This window comes from Heterocephalus glaber, unplaced genomic scaffold, assembly GCF_053883595.1.
Source record: "Heterocephalus glaber isolate CG9 unplaced genomic scaffold, H.glaber_assembly_v1.0 deba00001538, whole genome shotgun sequence".
Classification (NCBI taxonomy): Eukaryota; Metazoa; Chordata; class Mammalia; order Rodentia; family Bathyergidae; genus Heterocephalus; species Heterocephalus glaber.
This window is the reverse complement of record NW_028258333.1, coordinates 38,936,380-38,943,340: the sequence shown is the minus strand read 5'-3', so window position 1 is coordinate 38,943,340 and position 6,961 is coordinate 38,936,380. Positions and strand designations below refer to the sequence as shown.

Below are 6,961 nucleotides of genomic sequence, written 5' to 3'. Positions count from 1 at the left end.
CCTCACATTGGCTCATTCTGCTGTGTAGACTTTCAATGGAGTTTTTCATGTCCTGGAAATCTATTTGCATCTGTTATGGATTCCATTTGTTTCTTATGTTGGGATTCCATCATGTCTTGCACTAGGGGCACAATTTCTCCTGTTACCTGAGAAATTATTTCTGATTTCATTTTTTCCAGATCCTCTTTTGTTGCCAGTTCAGTGGGTCCAGGTGGTTGAGTATCAGAGTGTTCCATCTCATTTCCCTTTGAGGTTGCTGTAGGTGATCTGGAAGTCTGGTTTTGAGACTTATTTATGTGTTTTCTCATTTCGACTGGGATGGGGGGCTGTTAGCATCTGCACAGATTACCTCCTCTGAGCTGGGAGAGGTAGGACAGGTGCCCAGAGCAGCGGTAGGGATGGTGGCCCAAAAGCCCTTTCCTGTGGGCTGGGAGCAGCGGGAGGTATGGTGACCAGGAAGCCCCTTCCTCTTGACCAGAAGCAGTGGAATGACGACTCAGAAGCCCCTCCCTCTGGGCTGGGAGCAGTGGGAGGGATGGTGGCCTGGAAGCCCCTTCCTCTGGGCCAGGAGCAGAGTTACAGAAGGTGGCCCAAAAGCCCTTTCCTCTAGGCTGGGAGCAGTGAGAGGGAAGGTGATTGGGAAGCCCCTTCCCCTGGACCAGGAGCAGTGGGACGGCTGCTCAGAAGCACCTACCTCTGGGCCAGGAGCAGCAGGACTCAGTACCTTGTTCTGGTGGTCTGGTGTCCTCTGCATCTTTGTAGTGTGGAACCAGGTGGCTGCCTGTCTGCAGCAGGGTGATTCAGCATCTTCTGCACCTCTCTTTCATTTCTTGAAGATCTTTTGCCTGATCAACTACTCTCTGATATAGACATCTTCCTGTTGGACTGGGAATTCTTATCCTTTGATCCTTTTGCATCTCTACTATTACCACCTTTTGGAGATTTGTGGCTTCTTTCTAGTCCTGAAGTATCCCTTCACTTCCGATCCACTGGTCCACACTCCTTCTGTGCTATCTCTATTATGTCCCCAGTCTCTACTCCAACTTCTACTCTCACTATCACTAGTGCTGCTGCTACTATCTCTGCTGCTACTACCACTTGTACTGGAGCTACTGCTGGAACTTCTTCAACTACTACTACTGCCACTCCTGCCACTAGTTGACTGCTACTAGAACTACTGTTGCTACTGCTTCAACTTCTACTCTTGCTTGTTTTATTTCTAGCACAATCTCTACTACTGCTCCTTGTTTTGGTTTTGCTTTTACTTTCTGAAAGTATGGTCAAGACTGGCTCTGCTGGCACCTCAGTGAGTTTCACAGATTGTACAGGAAACTCCTTCTGCTCTGGTATTAAATTTCCTTGATCCTGAATAACCTGAGATGATGGCTGTAAAACAACTAATGGCAAAGTCTCAGGGAGAGATAGGCTGGGGCTGGAGTACTGGCTAGGACTGCAGCTGGGGATGGGGTTGGGGCTGGGGTTGGGGCTGGGTTTGGGGCTGGGGCTGAGGCTGGGCTTGGGGTTAGGGTTGAGACAGGGGCTGAGGCTGAACCACAGGCTCAAATTGAGCTTTTCCTTTCTTTCCTCAGAATCCTTTTCCATTTCTAGAGCACTAACATTCTCTTTTCCAGGAGAAACAGATTTACATTCTTTATCTGGGTCAACTTCAAATTCCATCTCTGGCTCCAATTCTTTGCTAGTTTCATTTTCTGAAGGCTCCATACTTTCAACTTGATTAGTTTCCATTGCCTCCTACTTAGCAATTGCATTTTTACATTCTCAACCATCTCTAGCACATCCAGAATTTCTTCAGCCTGATTATCTTGCTGCTTCTCACTCTCTCTTACTTCAGTTTCCTCCTCCATCTTAACCTCCATTTCTTAGTTTTGTTCCTCCTCTTCCTGTAACTTTCCATCACTATAAACTACACCTACTTCCTTTTCCTCTTACTCTCCTGCTTCCTCTATTTCTACATCATTGAGCTGATTACCTGTCTCCTCCAACTCTTCCTTTCCCTGGGCCACCTTACCCTCTTCTTGTTCTGCTTTCTGATCTTCATTACGCACCACCTGATGCTCTTTTTCCTTTTCCTTCACTGATTGTCTTCTATGCCTTGCCTCCATTTTATTTATTTGTTCTGCAAATTTGATGCATCTACCTTCAAATAAAGCATTCCTTGTTTCGGTACCAGGGATCAAACTCAGGTCCTTGTCCTTGCGCTTGTGAGGCAAGTGGCAGAACCACTGAGCTAAATCCCCAGCCCCAAGCATTCCTTTTTCTCTGTGGCTCTTCTATTAGTTTTGGGGTAGCTGGACACATTCTTCCAGGAAGACAGAACAAGTGGAGTTTTGTCTTAGTTCTTATACATTTAATTGTCTTGGCATTATGCTCATTCCACTCTTCTTGTAGCTGTGCAAGCTCAACCTTCTGCTCCAAAAGCAGCAATTCCATCTTTTTAGCCCACCTCTTCAAATAATTCTCCCCTCTCATTTTCAACCTGCTTTCTCTCTTCTTCTGACTGAACTTCAAGTTTTTGTTCAATTTCCTGGCACCTCTTTTGCCTTTCAGTAGCAACAGTGGATTCTTTTGAAGAGTACCCATCAACAAGCCAAATATTCACTGGTTCCTTTGCTTTCCCTTTTTATACATATTTTGATCCTGGATAAGGTCTTTACGAGTGCACTCTTTGGAGGTACCTACAAGTGAAGACTGCAACACTAGCTTTTTAATGTCATCTTCCTCTTGGTCACTTTCTTGGCATGATTTCTCTTCTCATCTGGTGCTTTCCACCCAGCCTACTGACTGCCCCTTCAAGGTCTTTCTATTTGGCTGGGGATCCTCCTCCACTATCTGAGAATCCATGCCTCAGGAGTAAACTACCATGTCCTCTACCTCCACCAGGACCAGAAAGGACCAGCAGTCTGGCTTGGATGTGCCTCACATCATTCTGATCTTGCTGGGTGAGCTTGCAAATATTCTCATCCATGTGTTTTAGGCTCTCTTTGGCCTTTTCTAGCTGCTTCTGCAAAGTTCTCACCACGACCACCATCTTCCTCCTGCAGCAGGCTTCCAAAATTGCTGCTACTTTTTATTTATTTTCCCCTTTATTTTGGTACTTGTGTAACAATGATTAATGAGGTACTCCAACTGCACTGTGTTTTTACTTAATAGTTCAAATATATCTAACATAATAAATCACTTGTGTAATTTCCAAAGGTTTTAACTCCCTTTGTTTGACTGCTTGTCTTTTTATTGTTTGTTTTGTGTGTAAACCTGCCCAAAATTTTATTAGCTATTAAAAAATATTAACTTATCCAATAGAAAAAAATATAAAATAATATAAAATAATATACCCCATTTAAAAATTAAAGCCCTCATTAGAATTTATTCCTATTTATGATAGTATATTTTTAATATTTTCAGAAGATGATACGTTCCCTCAACCATTTTAATTCTGTAATAAATTCTCAAATTGGATCTAGAGATTATTAATAAATAATACTTTTAATTCTTTACTATTTCTCAAGGCATTTTATTTATTTGTTGTTGTTGTTTTGCTTTTTTCTTTTCTGAGACAAGTTCTCACTATGCAGTTCAGGCTGACCTTTAACTCACTATGTAGCCTAGGCTAGCCTCGAACTCACAATGATCCTCCTGCCTCAGCCTCCCAAGTACTGAGACTATAACCATGTACCACCAAACCTGGCTCAAGGCATTTTATTTCAAATGGAAAAGTTTCCCAGAACAAATGAAAATAAATATACTCCAGAAGTGATAGGCATGTCAATGATCAAGACACCGACCTGTTTGACCTGTGTCCCTTGCCCACTGGCTTCCCCTCATGTTCAGTCAATAGAAAGCCTTGTTTGGAAGGTGCATCATCCTTCATATCAGCTTAAACATCCCACAGGCTAAGTCACTCTGTATAACATGGTAACCTGACCATTAATTTATAGCATGGTTTGCAATTATGTATGTATTGGCTTCTGCACTTTATATATATATCCCCACCCTCATCTCCTCTCCTCTATCACTAGACTTCAAGCTCCTTGAAAGCAAAAACAGCATCTTCTTATTCTCCCTTATATCTACAGTAACTAGTGCAGTGTGTCCAACTATATAATAAATAGTATCTGCTATTCAACCTAGCATTAAACTCTGAATTTTTCTATGATTGCTTATGTTCTCACGTGCTTTTTCCTTCAGAATTAAAACACTGATTGTATCTCTCTCATCCTTATGCTTCATGTGCAAACAGACATCACCAACAAGCATTTACTGCACTACACTGAAGGCTTGCAGGGAGCCATCTACTCATTTAATAGGCTGGTCTTTCACAATATTCACTTTGGCTCAGACTTTGGAAAAACACCAAAGATCAAATATATTCTAATAACAGCAATGAACCATCCTGGGGGAGGGGACAGATTATTTCTAGAATTACATTTATTTTCCTTTACGATGTGAAATTCTTTTGTCTTTCATCAATGCATATGGACTAAATTAAAGGCAAAAAGATTTTTATTCCTTCACCAAGCAGTTTTGTAATGTCTTTCCCAAAAAAATTGATATCTCTGTTGTTTTAAATGTCATTTTGGTAAAAACTCTTCCCCTAAACTGAGTGCAGAAAATGGATGTGAAGTAGCTTGGATATAATTATGTCCTGAAAGAAACTGTAGCAACTGATGTGGAAAACTGAAGTTATTAGAGTCAAGGATTGCAAAAAGTGACAGATGAAATTTTCCAAAGTCTATGAGCTTTTTTACTACTCTGCTCACTAGTGTATCCTAAAAAGAGCATAGTAAAGACAATATTATAAACGGAATTTGAGCATCTTTATAAAGGAGCTTACATGCTCTCATTTTTACAACTTTATGATTTAAGATTGTCCTTCACTATAAGACATGGCATACCTATTCATAATCCCAATATACTAATAGAATATACAAATTATAGAAAAAAGGGAAAAATTTTAGGATCATTTGGCCAAAAAAAATATTTAGCTAAAGTAATAAACATTAATGAAACATTTATGGGCAACCATTTTACTGAGTTTTTCTTTAGATCTTAAAATGCATAATTCATATACCTTTAAAAGTTAACTTTATAGAAATGTTTACATAAATGCCCATTTCTTGTTTGAGTTTGCAGGCATGTAGATTAAAATTTTATCTACTTGCATTACAACTCTATTAACAGTGGGGATCATCCTTTTCAAAATGGCCATTGGAAAATCTAAATATTTATATTCACATAAAAACTTGTAGTTGAAAAAGAGATGCATTGAACCAGTATTTACCTTCATTTTTTTCTTTTACTTCCACAATGTGGTGGAATCTCCAGAGTAAAAGGCAAAAGAAAAAGATATACCAAGTCGGTTAAGTGTCTAAGGGTCTGGAATTAGAACTAAGAAAAAAAGATTTGGGAGCCAGTTTCATGTCAAAATGATGCACTCAGGTTTCTTCTGCTTCACCAGTTTTGGATCATAGATCTATTTGGGGGGGGGGGGCTGGTACCAGGGATTGAACTCAGGACCTTCTGCTTGGGAGACAGGTGGCGGCACCACTGAGCTAAATCTCCAGCCCTGGATCATAGATCTAACAAGGGTAGGGCAGAGGTGGAGACACCAGATCATCTGATCCCTGACCGTACAGCCCTCTGCATTCTGCTTAGAAGTTTTCATCACCATCCCATAAGTGTTTGGTAGCAACATCCCCCAAAATACTGTGAAAGTCAATGCAGAATATAGATGTATGTTTATAAAATATACTTACAGTAAAGGTTGAGTCCTAGATTTTTTCTGCTACTAAAAGTACTCTGAGTACCTTGAAATTTCAGTGAATTAATACCTACAAAGAACATTGTTTATTATCAATTTCCCAGAGAAAGTCTCTGATAAAGGCCCAGAGATGGCACTTCAGAAATCACGTTGAGGAGTCCTGTATTCAAATATGCTGGCTAACTTTGAACCCCTCCACCTCCACAAGTGATGAGACCCACCCCTAAGACAACTCGATATAATGTTCACTCTGAGACATGGGATCTCTCCTCATCAGCAGCATCTGCTTTCCAATTTCCTCCAAATTACTGGACTAAATCCCAGGTCATGGCCGAAAGTTTCCAAGCTAGAAAATAGAGCCTCAATAGGCACTAGAAAAGGACAAAGAACATGGGCTGTCTTTTAAAACAGCAAATTGACTAGTGACTTAATAAATAAGCTTCCTCTAATAAGCGAGACAAAAAATAAGTTGAATGGCAAACTCAAGTTAAAAAATGATGGTAATGGAACTACCTCCTGACCCAGCAGGTTAGGTGAGGAGATGGCTCTAATGAGCAAAAGATTGCAAGAATTAATGCTTTCTAAAATAGCTTCTAGCTTAGCATTTTTATAGGGTCCACCAAACCATCTACCTAATAAATCAGGACTTGTGTCCTTGAGAAAGACATGCAACCTCTCTGAGCATCAGATCCTTACTTGTGAAATAAAATAAACTTCAGTGCATATAAGAATAATTTCGGGAGTTTGTTTAAAAATGTAAGTTATTAAAGTCTCATTCCAAGAAATTTTTATTCAGTGGTCTTAGGCATATAGTTCTAGATATATATTTCCCTGATTTCAGCTCACAGCAAAAGTATGCATACGGTTTTGTTTTTAGGTTTAAAATTCTGCCTGTACAATTCCTCTTTAAATATTACACAATGTGAAACGAATAGTTACATTTTAAAAAGTATAAAATAGATACAGATTTCAGCAGTGTGCATAAAGAGAGTAAAATATTAACAGCATTTGATGCAAATAAGTTTAATTCAAAAACTCTTTTCTAAGAAAATAACCCCACAGGATTCCTGGCTGCCATTCCACCACTCCCAGACCAGAGGCAGCAGCTTCCAGGCTGCCATTCCACTGCTCCCAGCCCAGAGGAAGGTGCTTCCATGGTGCCGTTTCACTGCTCCCAGCCCA

At 40.2% G+C, this 6,961-nt stretch overlaps 1 pseudogene; it reads right to left on the bottom strand.

Annotated features, from left to right (window-relative positions):
- Positions 1 to 1,191: 1,191 nt before the first annotated feature.
- LOC147824578 (pinin pseudogene) lies at positions 1,192 to 5,036 on the bottom strand (annotated as a pseudogene).
- Between the last annotated feature and the right edge of the window lie 1,925 nt (positions 5,037 to 6,961).